Raw genomic sequence first — 19,693 nt, 5'->3', positions numbered from 1 at the left:
TGGGGGGCACCCAACTCTTCCCAGGCCTCTGCTGGGGCTTCTGCCAAAGCCGTCCACACGGTGTCTGCTGAGGATGTACCCCCCTGATGGCTCATGGGTACCTGGTGGGCTCTGTCCAGCTCCCGGCCTGGGGGAGGATAAACATCTAATAGGCATGCTGGCCACACTCAGTGAGGCAGAAAGAGGGGAAATCAAAAGAAGTTTGGTTTAATTAAGTATCAGGGAAGATTTATGCAACTTCCTCTCCCTGTCATAAATATTAATGAGGGCGGCCTGCAGCCGGCTCCCAGCACCTGCCAGTGGGGCCTGGTGGGGAGGGCAGCAGCTGCCCCCAGCACAGGCTCACGTGCACGCTGGGGCGGGCAGGTTCCCTGCCACGCACTTGGTGGCTTGACCGGCAGGCCCAGGAAGCCCACTGGACATGCTGGGATCCCCGGCAGGACTCCCCTCAGCTGGCTGCACTTTTCCACTGAGTCGGCTGGGACCTTGGGAGGGGCAGGAGGACACAGGCAATGGGGGAGAGGGGTGTGTGAGCGTGAACCGGCTGAGAGCAGGCAGGGGATGAGGTGGACAAGGTGGCTTCCCCAGGGGAAACGGGAGTGGGCCAGGAAAGGAGGGGCCGGCAAGGCTGTGACACCTGGAAAAGGCAAGTGCACCAAACCAACAGGGAGAGAGCGAGAGCGAGAGCGAGAGGCGAAGAGAAGAGGTTCATCACAAGGAACTGGCTCCTGCAGTTATGCAAGCTGAGTTACGGACGTTTGATGAGCAGGCCAGAGAAGCAAGGGAGCCGAGTCGTGCGAGGTCCAGTCTCAAAGCCGGCAGGCTGGAGACCCAGCAGCAGTGCAGGTCTGAGACAGGGAGAGCCCGGCATCGCGGCACCAGCTGTTGGGCAGGAGGGAGGATCTGCTCTCTCCCCATCCAGGCCTTGGGTGGACTGGCTGGGCAGGGAAGTGTGCCCTTCTCAGTCCAGCACTCTGTGAATGACACCTGTACCAACCCTCGCAGACACACCCAGAACCATGTTTGCCCAAGTGTCTGGCACCCCATGGCCCAGCCAAGTTGACAGCCAGGGTGGCTCCGTCCAGCAGGAGAGCGCCTGGGACGGTATAGGTCACACCAGGTGTCCGGATCAGAGCGCGGTGGCCGGAGCTTTCACCCCCACTCAGCACCGCCCATCATGGCTTCAGGTGCTTCAAGCAGGGGCTGGCTCTTGGGAGTGGACTCCGTGGGACCTGGGCACTGACAGGTCTGCTCGCTGTGATCCGAGGTGCATGGGGACCAGAGTGACATGAGGGGTGGGAATGAGGCCACGAGGAATGAAGACCACAGCTCCCTCTTACTAGACAGATCTTGATGGGGCACCTACTTACTGGCAGGCGCTAATTCTCCCAGCCCGCTGACAGCCCCGTGCCCTGTGCTGGGCACGCTGGGAACACATACGTCCTCGGCAGTCCCCCCAGCAGCTCTTGGGTGGAGCAGCTCCTGCGATCTCTGCTTACACACGTGAGTGTGGCCAGCCGTGTTTCCATACTGGGTTTCCACACCTGTCCTGGGTCTCTGCGCAACCTGACTTCCGGGCTTGAACGGTACCCCAGCAACGGGAGCAGCAGGGGAGCACGCCTCCATTTCAAATGGAGCGGCTGGCATGTGTCTTGGAGTTCAAGACTCAGGCGACCAATCTGCTGTCCTCTCCCTCGGTTCAGGCTAAAGTCTCCCCTTCTTCCATGCCATAGGCCAGTCAAGTCCAGCCCAAATGTCGCCTGTGGGTTTCAGAGTCTCCTGAGTCTGACTATAATCACTTGCACATTTTCGAGGGCTCCCTAAATGCCAGTCATACCAAGTGCATCTCTTCACTTCATTCCCAGAGCAAGCCTTGGGCAGGAAATGATAATGATCACCTTTAATTGACAAGAAGGTCCAGGCTCAGAGACATTATGTGATTTGTCTGGCGTTGCAAGGACATCAGTGATGGGTCAAACCAGAACTTTGGGGTGTGTGATGCCAAATCCCTCCATTTAACCCCTAGGTCAAATGTGCTCAAAGAGAGCTGTGCACCACCCGAGGACCTGTTAGGAATGCACACTCTTGAGTCTTCCCCACGCTGACCTGGTGTGACTCAAGTTTGAGGACCACTGATGACCTGGGTTATGAGAGGCCACCCAGGCTCACCTAAGCAATATGCAGGGTCCCAGACCTAGGAGGCTGATATCTGAGGTCCTGCCCCTTCTTGGGGGTGGGGGGAGGAGGGAAGGCAGGGAAGGGCATAGAGTTACCCCTGTGATGACAATCAGACGGGGTCTGCTGTTTTCCTGGCCGCCCCGCCCTACACACCTCAGTTCCGCCTGGCCTCTCTGCTGCCTGCTCATCTTTCTTCCCCATGTCTATGGTCTCTTTCTCCAAAAGGCAATGTCTTTGGCTCCCGTTTTTCTTCCTCATCCACAGGCACACACAGGGCCCTGTGGGCCTCAGCTCCACCCTGGGCTTGAGCAGCCCCTCGTGCTCATGCCCTCTCTGGTTGCCTGGGCAGGCCAGGCCCCAGCTGAGAAGTCACCACCTGCGTGCCAGTCCCAGAGCCAGCGAGAGTCTTCTCCTTATTGGAATTTAATAATAGGTATTTTTTTTTTCCTTCTGAGTTTTGTGTCTTATTTAGAAAGCCCTCTATTTTAACATGATTCTTATTTTTATGTCCATTTTTATAATACTTTCACATTTTAAAGTTTTTAATATTTAAAGTTTTTAGTATTTGAACTGTACGAAATGCTTTTGATGTGAGGAGTGAGGTAGGGATTTGACAACTTTTTTTCAATTGTCCCAACTACCATCTTTTCCCTTTGATAAGAAATGCTGTCTTGGGGCTAGTGCTGTGGCATAGTGGGTGGAGCTGCCACTTACAGTGCCGACATCCCACATGGATGCCAGTTCGAGTCCCGGCTGTTCCACTTCTGATCCAGCTCTCTGCTTATGGCCTAGGAAAGCAGTGGGAGATGGCCTAAGCCCTTGGGCTCCTGTACCCACGTGGGAAACCTGGAAAAAGCTCCTGGCTCCTGGCTTTGGATCGGCACAGCTCCAGCCATTGCAGCCAATTGGGGAATGAACCAGTGGATCACCTCCCCCCCCTCCCCGCCCCGTGTAACTTTCGAATAAATAAAAAATTTTTTTAAAAAAGAAAAGAAATGCTGCCTTAATTATATATTAAATTCCATTGCTTACTGGATAAATTTCTGGACTCTATTTGACCAGTTGGCCAGTTTTCTACTCTGGCACCACGACCACAGCAATTTAATTTCTAAGTGTAACACTTCAGCATACTGTATGATAGAGCTAGTGCTTGCCTTTTGCTCCACTTTTTCAGGCTGTTGCTGGCTATTATGTATTTAGTTTCCATAGAATCTCTAAATTGGCGTGTCTATTTAAAAGTCCTGTGTGTACATTCGTTATGCTCTTATTGGATACATTTATTCACTTAGGAAGATTTAACATCTTTTAAATTAAAATGAGTAAATAATGGATATTTTAAATGGCCTCTCATTTTTGTTTACTTCTACTTTTATTCTTTATATTGTATTTTAAATGACATATAAAAATCATAGTGACTAGGCTGGCGCCGCTGCTCACTAGGCTAATCCTCCACCTTGCGGTGCCGGCACACCGGGTTCTAGTCCCGGTCGGGGTGCCGGATTCTGTCCCAGTTGCCCCTCTTCCAGGCCAGCTCTCTGCTGTGGCCAGGGAGTGCAGTGGAGGATGGCCCAAGTGCTTAGGCCCTGCACCCCGTGGGAGACCAGGATAAGCACCTGGCTCCTGCCATCAGATCAGCGCTGTGCGCCGGCCGCAGCGCGCCAGCCGAGGCGGCCATTGGAGGGTGAACCAACGGCAAAGGAAGAACTTTCTCTCTGTCTCTCTCTCTCTCACTGTCTACTCTGCCTGTCAAAAAATTAAAAAAAAAATCATAGTGACTGACAGGTGTCATGTGATGTTTCTGTATACGTATATGTGCATAATGTCCGATGAGGGCAAACGTATCATTATTGCTTTAATAAGATGCAGGCCCTGCACAACAGCAGTTTAGAAAGTCGGAGGAATGAATACACTCAAGCTCAAGGTCGTAGTTTTAGGTAGGAAGAGAAGGCAAGGGGTAGCACCGCAGAAGGATTTAGAGGAGCAGTCTACTATCTGTCTTGTCTTAATTCATTTGTTAAAAATTTGAAGGAAAAACAAGAAAAAAAATCAACAAATTCAACCCTCCTCTCCCCACCACCAAATCAAGCCAGACAAAGAAGTTGGTTCTACCGGTGAGTTTCTCTAATCTTGCCAGCAAAAATAACAATTTCCATGCTATAAGGGATTGCTTCAGAACCCCAGGAAAAGGTAGAAAGCTACTTATTGCATCAGTCAGCTCTATGTAACAATAACTCCGTGTAACGAATCACACGCACCCCCCATTACACAGTTTCAAACAATAATCATTTATGCTTGCGCACATGCCTGTGGAGTCACCTGGGCATTGGTTGATGTCGTCTTGGCTTGGCTGGACCTAGCTCTCAGCTGCAGGTAGGATCCAGATGTCTCTGGTACGCGCTGCCCATGGTTCTAGCAGGATTGAAAGGAAGCAAGCACATCATGGAAGCAGGTGTTAAACTTCTGCTCTTGAAACATCCTGTCACTTTCTGTTGTCCAAAGCAAGTCACTTGGGTGAACCCAATGCAAGGGGCAGGACACACACTCTACACACTGTGAGGACATGGCAAGGGTGTGGATGCCTAATTCTACTGGAGAAGAGTAATAATTGGGTCTCATGATTCAATCTACCTTACCAGTGTCACTTTGTGGAGCCGGAATCTGAAGCTAACACTAGACAGAGATGGCACAAAAAATAAGACAGTTATACATGACTCAAATTTATGAATTAACATATGAAAATATCTTTAAACTTAGTAAATTAAAATCAACAGCAATATTCATAAGATCACCTTTCATAACCAGCTTTGATTTATTTCATGATATCAAGGATTTCTTATATGTAAGAAGCCCAATAACACAATACATCGTATCAGACAAACCAGAAAGAAAAGAGGGGTGGGTTTTGGCATAGCAGTTGAGATGCCCAAATCCCTGATCAGAGTGCCTGGGTGTGGGTCCTGGTTTCCCTCCCTATTGCAGCTTCCTACTAAGGCACACCTGGGGGGCGGCAGTGATAACTCAAGTAGTTGGGTCCCTGTTGCCTACATGAGATGCCTGGACTGAGTTCTGGGCTCCTGGGTTTGGCCCGACCCAAACCCCGCTGTTGTGGGCATTTGAAGAATGAACCAGGAAGATCTCTGTCTGTCCCCCTCTTTTTGTGTAGCTCTCTGCCTTTCAAATTAAACAAATAAATAAGCTTTTTTTGAAGGCAGGGTGTCTATGGCCATACCACCCTGAACGTGCCTGATCTTATCTGAAGGGAGGGTGTGGACATTTGGCACAGCGGTTAAGCACCCAAAACCCACACTGGAGTGCCCGGGTTGGAGTCGCAGCTCTGCTTTGATTCCGGTTTCCTGCTAATGCACACCTGGGAGGCAGCAGGTGATGGTTCAAGTCCTTGGGTCCTTGCCATCCATACGGGTCCTGGATTGAGTTCTGGGCTCTTAGCATAGGCTCGGCCCAGCCTCGGCTGTTGCAGGTATTTAAGGACTGAATCAGAGATGGAAGGTGATCTCTGCATGTCTCTCTATCTCTCTATTCCTGTCTGTTTGCCTTTCAAGGAAATGAAAATAAATGTTTTTAAGTTAAAAAAAGAGCTTCAATGAATACAAAAAGGACATAGCATAAAATTCTATTCTCGTTACTGATTTTTAAAGCCAGAAACAGGAAAGTATTCATCAACAAAATAAAAAATACTTCTGCTAAAAGTACAATAGATTGTACTTATAGAGACACAATAGAAGCATTCCCTCTAAAACAAAGACCAAAACAAGCATGACTACTTCCATTTTTATTCAACATTGTTCTGCTCAATGCAATAAAATATATAAGCAGAGATACACAGTTTATTAGAAAGGAGAAGATGAGATCATCTTTATTTGTGGATGATATAATAACATATCTAGAAAACATAAAAGCATCAACTCAAAAACTCTTAGGATAAATGAGCAGTCAAATACATGATAATGTTTGGGAATCAATAGTTTTTCTATATGCTGGCAATAACCAGTTATAAGATATAATAGAAAATAGAGTCTATTTACAATAGCAATAAAAACATAAAATATTTAGCAGTAGCCATAAAAGGTATTGTGCAGAAATTCTACGTGAAGAATGCTACATGCCTTAATTTATTTTTAAAATGATTTTATTTATTTATTTGAAAGGCAGAGTGACAGAGCGAGAGGGAAAGTCAGAGAGATAGAGATCTTTGATCCACAGGTTCACTCCCCAAATGGCCGCCATGGCCAGGGCTGCGCCAGGCCGAATCAGGAGTCTGGCACTCCATCAGGGTCTCCTACGTGGGTGGCAGGGGCCAAAGCACTTGAGCCACCTTCTGCTGCTTTCCCAGGTGCCCTCATAATGGGATGCCAGCATCGCAGGTGGCAGCTTAACCCGCTGTGCTCCTACACACCTTAATTTAGAGTTACACGGGACTGGAGAAATGGACATGTAGACCATACTCAACAACAGGGAGATATTGTCGAGGTATGTATCCTTCCCAAATTAGCTTATAGGTTTCATGCAGTTCCATTCAAAACACAAAATAGCTTGAACCTATTTGATTAAGTGATTCTAGAGTTCATTAGGAAGAATACATTTTTGAGTACAGCTATTTGGAAAGCAGGAAGGTTAATGAGGGGGCACTAGATCCGTTCAATAAGGAAACTTACTGCACATCAATGTAGTACTTAAAAAAGAATGTCCCTGTCACTTTATTTGACACTTCCACGGCATATGATGAAGAGTTTGGAACAGACTACAGTTATGAGAACTTGTGTTCACATCTAAGACAAGGTGCATTGACCTCATCTCCCGGAAGCCTGGCTCTTGGTGTCTCACCAGCACGTAAGGGCATCGCTGCTGTTATGAAAGCAGCTGACCACGGGAGGGCAGTTCAAGGATGATGTGGGAGCACCACCCGTCCTCCTCCATCCTGCCCGTTGGGTGTCTTTCATCCTGAGGTTGGAAAATGGCTGCTACACCTTCAGACACCCACCCACACTGTAGACTCCAGAAGAGGGAGGAAGGAGGGAAGCAAGAGAAGGCGCAGGCTCTCCGGAAGCAGACCTCCTCCTGCTCGCGTCCCTAACACACATCCGCTTCTAGCTCATCCCCCAGAATTGCCTTGCACTGCGGCTGCTTGGAGCTGCACGGGAAGTGGGGGAAGCAGCTTCTGGAACACAGGCGAGCACACTACTTGCCCTAACCTAGTCAAGCTCCTTTTTGATAAGAAAGGATCACTAGTGCAGGAGACCAGCACGGTCTGCCACGGAAAGCATCCGAGCCAGGAGGAGGAAGGCGCAGCTGTCCAGCTAACGGCGTGAGAGAAGCTGGCTCAATGTTTTAGGTAAATAAACTCAAGGAAAAATTTTATCTTATATTTCCAAATAATGCCCATTAGATTTAAAAAAAATAGATTTACTAATTTATTTGAAAGGCAGAGCAACAGGCAGAGAGAGGGAGAGACAGAGAGATCTCCCATCTGCTGGTTCACTCCCCAAGTGCCCACAATAGGCAGGGTTGGGCCAGGCCAAAGCCAGGAGCCAGAAACTCCATCTGGGACTTCCACATGGGTGGCAGGGACTGAAGGACTTGGGCCATCCTCTGCTGCTTTCTCGGGTGCATCAGTAGGATGTTGGATTACAAGTGAGGAGCCAGGACTTGAACGGGCCTTCCAACACGGGGTGTGGGTGGCCCCCGCAGCAGCTTAGCCTGCAGTGCCACACACCAGCCCCAAGAGCAAACCTTGAGCAGGAAGAAGTCCACACCTAGACACTTTAAAATAAACCTGAAGAACAACAAAGATTTTTTTTTGAAAGGAGACCATCTAAAAGGCAGCCACAGAGAGAAAGGAGACCATCAATGGTGACAGCAGGTTTCCAGACCCTAAGTGCTTGTGTCCCTCGTGAATCCTGAACACCGAGCCTGTCTCTTCCAATGTCACCTGCGCTCTTCTTCTCTTATCTTCTTCTGTTACTTTGAAAGCAAAATGCTTTTAGACTTAACACCTCCATCCTTGATAGGCCACGACTGTGATTTCTTGTCTTCTGCCGCCTTTCTCTCCACGGCTCAGCACAGGCAGTTGGTCAGCTCTGTCTCCGGTGAAGTTCTTTACTCGCGCCATGTCTCATCTACATTGAATTTGTTCACTGAATTTCCCACCTCAGTTATTAAATCTTTAGTCCTGGGGCTGGTGCTGTGGGTCAGCAGGTTAAAGTCGTGGCTTGCAACACTGGCATCCCATATAGACGCTGATTCAAGTCCCAGCTGCTCCACCACTGATCCAGCTCCCTGCTAATGTGCCTGGGAAGGCAGCAGAAGATGGCCCACGTCCTTGGGCCCCTGCGTCCATGTAGAAGACCCAGATGAAGCTCCTGGCTCCTGGCTTTAGCCGGCCCTGGTTGTTGCAGCCATGTGGGGAGTGAACCAGCAGATGGAAGATCTCTCTGGCTCTCCTCTCTCTCTCTAACTCTACCTCTCAAACAAACAAGTAAATCTTAAAATAAATAAATAAATAAATAAATAAATAAATCTTTAGTCCCACAAATTCTGCCACCTGCTGTTTAAGCCTCACTAGTTCCGTATTCCTGCAGGCCTGTTGGACACCCTCATCTCTGGCCAACGCTGCCAAGGATGGCAGCCCCGCGTCACTGTCACCTCCCAGGCTTGGTGCTTTGGTTTGTGTGTTTCAGCAATTTTTGTGGGAAACTCACCATCATCTGGTCTTTATGGAGTGGTGTTCTTTGAATTTGTTTGTCAAGTTCAAAAATGCCCTGCTAGCATTTTGGTTAGGATTGAATTTAACGTACGGATTAATCCATGGAGTCCTGAAAATATTGTTTTAAGCTTCCTGTCTAAGAGTGAGGAATTTCTGTTTCATCAGTTATTATTTCGTAGACCTCATGAGTCAGTGTTTTAATTGCATAGATTCTACATCTTTCTTTTTTAACATTTTTCCAAGTTATTATGTCTTATTTATTATTTTTATGGGTAGGTTTTCAATTTGATTTCCCCTTTGCTTGTTATCATGTATAGAGGAAAGCTGTTTGTTTTCATGTGTTAATTTTGTAACTAGCCACTACATTAACTTGTTGCTTCTAAGAGTTTCAAAGTGTTTTTTAAAAGGATTTTCTTTTTAAAAAAAGATTTTTATTTTTGTTTATTTGAAAGATAGAGTGACAAAGAAAGAGAGGCAGAGAGAGAGAGAGAGAGTCTTCAGTTCATTGCTTCATTCCCTAAATGGCTGTGATGGCTAGGGGTAGGCCAGGAACCTGGAACTCACCTGGGCCTCCCATGTGAGCGGCAGGGGCCCAAGCACTTGGACCATCTTCCATTGCCTTCCCTGGTGCCTTAGCAGGGAGCTGGATCCCAGCAGCTGGGACGCTAATCAGAGCTCCAATCTGGGATGCCAGTGTCACAGGCGGTGCTCAATCCATTGTGTCGCAACGTCAGCTCCCAGAAGTATGTTCTAAGTACAAAAGCATATCTAAAAATAATCATAACCTGACCTCCAAACGTGTATGCATTTCTCATTTTCTTTACTTATCTAATTGCATTGGTCATAAATATATATATTTAAGTCACTGTTTGCTAAAATTCGTTGTTATTTTGGTCTATTATTTTCTTTTGCAAACATTTAAAACTTTACATCACAGAAAAATCTAAATATACACAAAAGTACTAGAGAAAGTTGCACTGGATATCTCCACCTACTTATCACCTGATTTCTATAATTATCAACATGTGTCCAGTTTATCTATCCCTCCATCTTCCAAGCCAAGCCTTCACTATTTTTAAATGCAATATCAGATATCAAATCAGTTCACTTGAAAAAACATCTTTCAAAATATGTTTTTAAAGACAAGGATTCTTTGGAGGAAAAAAAAGCATTCCCTCCCTGACAGCTAAACGCCAATAATTTCTCGATATCATCAAGTATCCAGTGAGTGCTCAAGCTTCCTTGATCGACTCAAAAGTGTTTTGTTCACAATTTATGCAACTCAGGATCTAAACAAAGATCAAGGTCCAATCATTGCATTTGTTGATGCATCTCATCAACCAAAGTCGTCCTGGGTCTTTAAGCCCCCACTCTTTTTTCTAAAGTGTGTTTGTGGAAGACACTGGCCCATTACCCAGCGGAGTTTTTTCTCGTCACCCCCTGCATATGGCCCTGGCTCCAGCCTCCCCTGTGACCTCTGCCCATTCGTTCCCCAGCAACATGCGTCTCCCTCGCCCTCCGTGGCGACAGCTTCCGGCTGCTGCCAAAGCCGGCCTCTCCTCACTGGCTCCCTCCTCTCACACGGGCAACCACTGCCATGTTAAATTAGCTCTTTCTCATTCCCACAGCGAGCTCTTGTTCCCTCTCTGGGATCGTGGGAAGTATTATATGGGTGTTGCTTTTAATCAAAAAGAAAAAGAAAAAGTTTTTAAAGCTATGCTCCAGAATAAAAAGCATTTAAAAGCATTCGTAGGGTCTGGGCCAGGAAGGTGACTGAACTCACCGTTGAAATCACCTGATCTTCAAGCTATTTGAAGCAGGAAGCTAGAAAAATGTCCCAGTGTGTCCCATGGTTGTCGCTGTTTTTACATTATTATGGGTGGGTTATATATTAATGCAATATATTATTACAGGTTTTACATTATTATTAAAGAAGAGGAACATTAAATAAGAGGACATCTTTAAAAAGTTAGGTACAGATAACATATTTTTAAAGTAGACCATTAAAAATACACATAGAATGTTCTTTGTTTTAAGATTTATTTATTTTAAAGGTAGAGTTACAGAGAGAGAAAGAAAGAGAGAGAGAGAGAGAGAGCACTCTTCCACCCACTGGTTCACTCCCCAAATTGCTACAACAGCCAGGGCTGGACCAGGCTGAAGCCAAGAGCCTGGAGCTTCATCTGGGTCTCCCACATGGGTGGCAGGGGCCCCAGCACTCAGGCCATCCTCTGCTGCTTTCCCAGGTGCATTAGCAGGGAGCTGGATCAGAAGCGAAACAACTGGGACTCAAACCAGCGCTCACAGGGGCTGCTGGCGAGGTGGGCAATGGCTTACACTACTGCACCACATCCAGGCCCCTTTGTTTGTTTTTGATGGGAGATTTGCCTGCCTCCAGATTCGTGTCAAGCCCAACGTGTTTTCAGAGAAACTAGAAGAATTATCCAAGGGTTAAAAGACTCATTTGAGCCCTGAAGAGGTGGCCAGCCCGGGTTACAGTGGCCTGCTGTACATAAGATGTGCGTTGTGCTGGCCTTGAGAACGAGCCAGTGGCAGAGAGCTGTCTTCACCCGCACCGTCCCTGATCTCTTCTCCACCACCCTGCTGCTCAACATACTTCTAGAATTCCAGGCGCGATCGTTAAGACGATCACGACCACTTCTCCCCATTGTCAAAGGCATCACGGTGAAATCACCTGGACCAATCAACACTCTTGTTGCAGATCACTCATTTATGCATGAGGTTGTTACACATTCACGGAGCGGAAGCAGTGCCAGCCAGTGTTGCCGACACCAGCAGCAGTGACAGCCGCAACAGGGCCTGCCCTGCCCTCCCAGAAATCACAACTTAGGATCCCGCAGGGAGAAGCGAGCTTGACCGGGTACTGCAATTTTTGGCTAATTTGGAAGCCAGAGAAATGGGTACTGAGGCAGGCAGTGGTTCAGAGAGTGCTCCCCTCAAGGAAATCACATTTGTGTTGAGACAAAGATGGGGGCAGGCTTTGGACCCAGCAGCTAAGCCACTGCTTGGAGCACCTGTGCCCCACGTGGGAATACCGTGGCTCCAGTCCTGGCTCCATTTCAGATTCCGGAATCCTGGAAGGAGGCAGCAATGGCTCAGGTTCTTGGGTCCCTGCCACCCACACGGGAGACCTGGCCTGAGTCCCAGGCTCCTGGCTCGGGCCATTGTATGCATTTGGGGAGCAAAACAGTGGATGAAAGATCCTTTCTCTCTCTCTCTCTCCCCTTTCAAATAAAATGAAAGTAAAATATTTTTTAAAAATAGTAAAATAAAAAAATAGACTGAGCAAAAGTTGACAAGGCTGGTTACATGTGTGGAGGTTATTCCAAGCAAGAAAAAAAAATCCTGGGGTGGAGCTGGGGCTAAGTCGGGGCCCTTGGTTTAAAAACGATAAACATTAAGCAGGAAAGGAGGACAGAGGGAGGGAGGGAGGGGAGAGGGAGAGAACTAGAAACAGTAAACCCACACGGCCCTCTTCACGTTGCCCCTGTTCTCGCCATTGGCGTTAGCCGTGTGCCGGCGTCTCCGGCTGGGTCCGTAGACTTCTCTGAGTCTCAATTCCCTGCTCTGTCTAAGAAGATCCAGCCAGGAGGACTCTGACCGCCTTGCAAGAGCGAGTTGATGAAAGTAACTGAGCCCGGGTCACCCCTGCGTGCAGGAATGTAGATATTTTCACGACTGTTTACATTTGTTAACTTGATTTCCACGAAGAACTCTGTGGCACCTGCAGCTGGAGGGTGAGTGACCCCAGGCTCCAGGAGGCCAGAATTCCAGGGACCCAGGCCCAGGGGGGAGCACTGCCCCCAGGCCCCCATCTGCCCCACCCCTAGCATCCCAGCCTTCGAGAGCTTTCCTGGCTCCTGTATATGAATGAGGTGATCTTTCAGCTGCCCTTTGTCTTGGAAAAAAATTAATTCTCATTTGCATTCCCTCGTCTAAATGTCACCCACCGATATTTTGTTAGACATTAGCGGCGCTGGCAGGGAGGGCCGCCGGGTAATTGTGTTCTGCCTGGTGCTGGGATTTACATAATTTCAGACAGCAATTAAAGAATCCTGGGGAATTTTTTTTTTCTCTCTCCCAACCTCTCCTACAAAGAAAGTGTTCGTTTACATTAAGCGCTCAGCTCCTCGCTGTTCATTTGCATAAAATTAAAGGTTTTTGTGTTCCGGAACAGCAGGGTAACATTTAAAATTCCGTTTTAAAAAGCTCACCTTACAATAATAAAATGTTAATATCATTTCATAGGCAATGCAAGGTTGCCAGATGCCTTTCACTTCTAACTTGTATCCATTGCTAACTGTTTTTCCTCTTTCTCGCTCTCCTCCCTCCGTCTTTGTCCACCCCAGCCTCCTCCAAACCTCCTCCTGCACTTATCTCTCTGCTTTCTCTTTCTGTTTCTCCCTATTCTTTTTCTAGATGGAACCCAAAGATCCTCAACTCTCACCAGCCCAAGGCCAGGTTGCAAAGTCAAGAGTCCTGACTATGTGCAGGGGTGACGACCCTAAGGTCTCCCTGCCAGGTAGGAGCACCGAGTCACCCCAGCCAGCCCTGAATCCCACATATCCTGGGGCTCCCTGATCCTGGGTGCTCTCGCCCCCACAACAGAACCCATGTGCTAAGGCCCTGACCACGGATGCCCACAATGCCTCGGGAGGCCGTCCCCTGGACATTTCTGTAGCACTTTTATGTGCTCCTTCCTTTCATTCATTCAGTCAGTCTCTCTTGCGATAAGCACAATGAGGTGACCACGTCTGAAGATGCTGGCAGCAAGGACCCTCTCTCCTCTTGCTGCCCAGTCCCCGATCTAGGCCACCAGACAGCCCCTCGGTCTCTCCCTGCAGGAGAAGCCATCCCTCCTGGCCTCCCTCTGTCCACTCAAGGCCTCAGAACTCCAGGAGACCCAAGGGAATGGCAGGGGGGTGTTCCCAGAGTCAATTTTGCTCACCTGAGGGCTAATAGCCTCACCTCCATTCTTCAATCGTCCAACCCCAAACATTGATGTGTGCACAGGTGTGAGGCATAAACAAAGATAAGAATGGAAACCCAGGTTTCCCACGTCCAGACGAGAGTTGCAGGCAGTGGAAGGAGAGACAAAAGAAGGACAGAGTCTTCGAGGCCAGAACGGCAGGGGTTAGTCCTCATGAGCAGTGGTGAAACAAGGCGAGGCCAGAGGAAGGCAGCCGTGTGGGGCAGGGTGAGGTCTGCACACTCCATGTCTGACCGGAAAAGGGGCAGGGGTGGGGGTGAAGCCAGAGAGAGATGGAATTCTCCTCTCCCTGTGGGAGCTCAGAAATGTTGAGAGACAGAAAATGGAGGTTTTTTAAATTGTAAACCCACAACACATATATAATTTTAAAAGGATGCAGAGGCACTCGTTAAGTGTGGGGAGGGTGTTTGGTCATGCCAGCAAAGGGATCATGCACTAAAGTCCTGAAGAAGGAAGAGGGTAACAGTTAAGACCTGAAATAGGGTCAGGTGTCTGGAGCACAAAAGGCCAGGGAGGATGCATGCAGAGAACACGGGAGTACAGCTCCTACAGAGGGGGAGAAGCAAGGAAGAGAAACCCAGACCTCGGACTTATCAGACAAAGGTTTCAGATGAGCTACTCCAGGTACGACTACAGAATTGAAGGAAATCATGCCCAAAGAGCCAAAGGGAATCACGAGAATAACGTCTCTCCAAACAGCTAACGCCAACAGAGAAGCAGGAGTGACAGACGAGGAACCAGGTAGGAGTTCTAGAGCTGAGAAGTACAATAACCGAGATGAAAAACTCTCTAGAGGGGAGCAATAGCAGCTTTGAGCAGGCAGGTGAAAGAATCAGCGAAACTGAAGACAGGTTCATTGCCATCGTTCCGTCTGAGGGACTTAAAGAAAAAAGAATGAGGGTGAGTGTTGTGACACGCTGGGTTAAGCCACTGCCTGCGGCCCCAGCACCCTGCATGAGCAGTGGTCAGAGTCCTGGCTGCTGCTCTGCTGCCCGTCCAGCTCCCTGCTAATGCACGTGGGAAAGCAGCAGAAGCTGGTCCTAGTTAGTGCTCCAGTCCCTGCCAACCACATGAGAGACCCAGGTGGGGTTCCACCCATGGCTGTTGTGGCCGTTTGGGGAACGAACCAGCGGAATGAAGATCTCTTTCAGCCTTTCAATTGTATACATAAATCTTTAAAAACTAAAAATAAAAAAGAATCTTAGAAGAAATAATGGTAATATACTTCGCACATGTGATAAAACAACATCAACAACAACAACACATGAGTCCACACATCTGAGAAGCCCGGTGGACTCTAAGCAGGATAAACTCAAAGACATCCACACGGAGACACATTATAACCGAACTGTTAAAAGTCAAAGACAAGGCCGGCGCCGTGACTCAATAGGCTAATCTTCCGCCTTGCGACACCAGCACACAGGGTTCTAGTCACGGTCGGGGTGCCGGATTCTGTCCCAGTTGCCCCTCTTCCAGGCCAGCTCTCTGCTGTGGCCAGGGAGTGCAGTGGAGAATGGCCCAAGTGCTTGGGCCCTGCACCCCATGGGAGACCAGGAGAATCACCTGGCTCCTGCCATCGGATCAGCGCGGTGCGCCGGCTGCAGCGCGCCAGCCGCGGCAGCCATTGGAGGGTGAACCAAAGGCAAAGGAAGACCTTTCTCTCTGTCTCTCTCTATCTCACTGTCCACTCTGCCTGTCAAAAAAAAAAAAAAAAAAAAGACAAAGAGAAAATCCTAAAAGAAGCAAGAGAGAAGTGACTAGCCATGTGCAAGAAATCCTTAATAATATTAACAACAAATTTCTCATCAGTAAACTTGGGGGTCAGAAAGCAAAAATATCTAAAGTTCTGAGAGGAAAAAAATTTTCAATATAAAACTCCATATTCATCAGAACTATTCTTCAAAAATAAAGGAGAAATCAAGATATTTCAATATTTACGAAGCAAAAACAAAAAAGTTAAGGGAATTCATTGCTGGTAGATCAGTCATACAAGAAATAGTAAGGGGAATTTTTTTAGGCTGAAATAAAAGGATGCTAGACAGTAACACAAAGTCCTACCAAGAAATAAAGAACACTGGTAAAAGTAACCACATAAGGGGGCCAATGCTGTGATGTGATAAGCTAAGCCTTCGTCTGTGGCACTATATCCCATATGGGTGCCAGTTCATATTCTCGGTGCTCCTCTTCTGATCCAATTCTCTGCTTAGGGCCTGGGAAAACAGGGGAAGATGGTCCAAGTGCTTGGGTCCCTGCACCCTCAAGGGAGACTTGGATGAAGCTCCTGGCTTCAGCTTGGCCCAGCCCTGGCCATTGTGGCTATGGGGAGTGAACCAGCAGATTCTGGTTCTCTCTCTCTCTCTTTCTCTCTCTCTCTCTGCCTCTCAAATAAATAAATAAAATCTTTTAAAAAATTAACTACATAAGTAAATATAAAAACCATTTTTAAATTTTTCCATAAGATTTGTTTAAATATTTATTTATTTTCATTTTGTTTGAAAGGCAGAGGGAGGAGACAGAGATAGACAGAAATCTTCCACCCTCTGGTTCACTCCCCAAATAACAACATTTAGGACTGACCAACTGAAGCTAGGGGCCCAGAAATCAATCCAGGTCTCCCAAGAGGGTGGCAGGAATCCAGGTACTTGAGCCATCATCTGATGCCTCCCAGGATGTGTGTTATCAGGAAGCTGGAGTCAGAAACAGGGCTGGGGTTTAAATGAACGCACTCCGATTTATGAGATGTGAACATTCCAAGCAGGATCTTAACTGCTGCACCAAACATCCACTCCACATAAGATTTAAAAGACAATTGCACTAAACAGTAATTATAAATTACTTATTATAACAGTTATAAATCTATGTTAATGAGCACACTTTATAGAAAGATATAATTTATAATAGTAACAGCATAAAGCATGGAGATGAAGCTATATAGAGTCAAAGTTTTTTTTTGTTTTTTTTTTTTTGTTTTTTTTTTTTTGTTTTGACAGGCAGAGTGGACAGTGAGAGAGAGAGACAGAGAGAAAGGTCTTCCTTTGCCGTCGGTTCACCCTCCAATGGCCGCCGCGGCCGGTGCGCTGCGGCCGGCGCACCGCGCTGATCCGATGGCAGGAGCCAGGAGCCAGGTGCTTTTCCTGGTCTCCCATGGGGTGCAGGGCCCAAGCACCTGGGCCATCCTCCACTGCACTCCCTGGCCACAGCAGAGGGCTGGCCTGGAAGAGGGGCAACCGGGACAGAATCCGGCGCCCCGACTGGGACTAGAACCCGGTGTGCCGGCGCCGCAAGGCGGAGGATTAGCCCAGTGAGCCGCGGCGCCGGCCTAGAGTCAAAGTTTTTATATAATATTTAAATAAGGCATTAATCCAAATTATTTTCTTATAAAGTAAGATGTTAGTTGTATTCTGCAGGGCAAACACTAAGATATTTAAAAATATAGTAAACGAAATGAAAAGAGAATTAACATGGTAAATTAGAAAATGTCTAACACCAAATAAGGCAGTGATGTAGTACAATGACAAAAGGAAGTAATTCTTTATCAGTAAGTATATTAAATGTAAATGGATTAAATTCTCCAATTGAATGGTAGATATTGGCAGAGTAGATTTTTTTAAATGACTCAACTATGTGCTGTATATAAGACACTCATTTTAGAGTGAAAGACACAGATGGGTTGGAAGTAAAAGGATGGAAAAATATATTCTATGCAAAAATTTTTCAGAGAAAACTAGAGTGACTAATGTCGCACAAAACAGACTTCAAAAATTGCTACAAGGCACAAAGAAGTACATTACATAAAAGAACCAATTTATCAAAAATACATTGGAATTATAAATATACATGTACCTAACAACAGGACCCCAAAATACGTTAGCAAATACTGACAAAATTGAAGGTGATAACAGGACATATCCTATCCCACTGTCAATAATGGGTAGAACAACTGCACAGAAGATCAGGAAGAAAACAGGGGATTGAAATTCACTAATGTGAAGCCAACAAGATGAACGGACATCCATAGACACTCCATCCAGCAACACAAGTAGAATATTCTTCAGGAAAAATCACGTGTTTAGTCACAAAGCAAGTCTTAATACATTTAAAAGATATAAATCATATAACCAGAATGGGATGAAATTAAGTCAATAACAGAGGGAAATTTAGGAAAATACACAAATATGTAGAAATTTAAACATTCCTAAACAAATTCCTAAAAACCAAGGGATCAAAAAGAAATTACAAACAAAATTAGAAAGAAAACACTTGAAGATTGAATGAGAGGGGCCGGCACTGTGGCACAATGGGTTAAAAACCTAGGCTGAAGCATTGGCATTCCGTATGGGCACTGGTTCGAGTCCTAGCTGCTCCACTTCTGGTCCAGTTCTCTGCTCTGACTTGGGAAAGCAGCAGAAAATCGCCCAAGTCCTTGGGTCCCTGCACCCACATGGGAGACCCAGGAGAAGCTCCTGGCTCCTGGTTTCGGAATGGCCCAGCTCCAGCCATTGTAGCCATTTTGGGAGTGAACCAGCAGATGGAAGACCTCTCTCTTTCTCTACCTCTCTCTCTAACTCTACCTTTCAAATAAATAAAATAATGTGTTTTTTAAAAAAGATTGAGAATCAAAATGCAACAATGCTCAGAGGGAAATTCAAACATCTACATCAAAAAGAATAAAGATATCCAATCAATGAAGTAACCTTCCACTTTAAGACTCTAGAAAAAGAGCAAATAATCCGAAGCAAACATAATGGGAAAAATAATATCAGAGATCAGTAAAAGAGAACAGAAAAACCACAGGGAAAATATCAAAAGTAGTTCTGTGACAAAAACAAAGAAGAAAGAAAGAAAAAGAGAAAATAAAGAAGAAAAGACAAACACAATGAAATTGGTTAATTGTCAGGTGCACCAGCCAAGAATAAAAGGAGACATAAACAACCCAATTAAAAAATGTGCAATGGATTTGACTAGACATTTATCCAAGGCAGTTACAGATGCTGCTCAACTTACAGTGGGTTTGTGAGGATATAACCCTGCCAGCCTGAAAAGATTTTAAGTGAAAAATATACTTAAGGGGCTGGTGTTGTAACACAACTGGTTAAACTGCCCAATGCCGGCATCCCAGTTCAAGTCCTGGCTGCTCCACTTCTGATCCAGCTCCCTGTTACTGCGCCTGGGAAAGCAGTGGAATACGACACAAGTGCTTGGGTCCCTGCCACCCATGTGGGAGACTCAGATGGATTTTCAGGCTCCTGGCTTCAGCCTGTCCCAGCCTTAGCCACTGAGGTCTTCTGGGTAGTGAATCCATGGATGAAAGATCACTTCTCTTTGTCTCTCCCTATCTCTCTGTAACTCTGTCTTTCAAATAGATAAATACATCTTTTAAAAATGCATTTAATGCACCCAGCTTATTCTGTACATTTCATATAAATAGAAGTGTATAATGTGGTCTTTTGATTCTGGGTTCCTCCATTTAGTATCATGTCTTCAGGCTCATCCAAATGGTTTCATGTATCAGAATTTCATTCCCTCTTATGACTGAGTAATATTCCCTGGTACGGATGTACCACAAGTTGTTTATCCATTCATCAGTTGGTGGACATTTGAGTTGGCTATTGTGAATGCTGCTTCTGTGACCATTTGCACACTTGTTTGTGTGTAAATACATGTTTTCCATTCTCTTTGGCTTTTGTGTAGGAGTGAAACTTGTGGGTCATATGATAACTGTGGATTTAACTTGTTGAGGAGCTGCACAGTGGCTCCTTGCACAGCGGCTGCCCCATGGCAAT

The sequence above is a fragment of the Oryctolagus cuniculus genome, chromosome 1 (genome assembly GCF_964237555.1).
Source record: "Oryctolagus cuniculus chromosome 1, mOryCun1.1, whole genome shotgun sequence".
Classification (NCBI taxonomy): domain Eukaryota; kingdom Metazoa; phylum Chordata; class Mammalia; order Lagomorpha; family Leporidae; genus Oryctolagus; species Oryctolagus cuniculus.
This window is presented reverse-complemented; position numbering follows the sequence as displayed.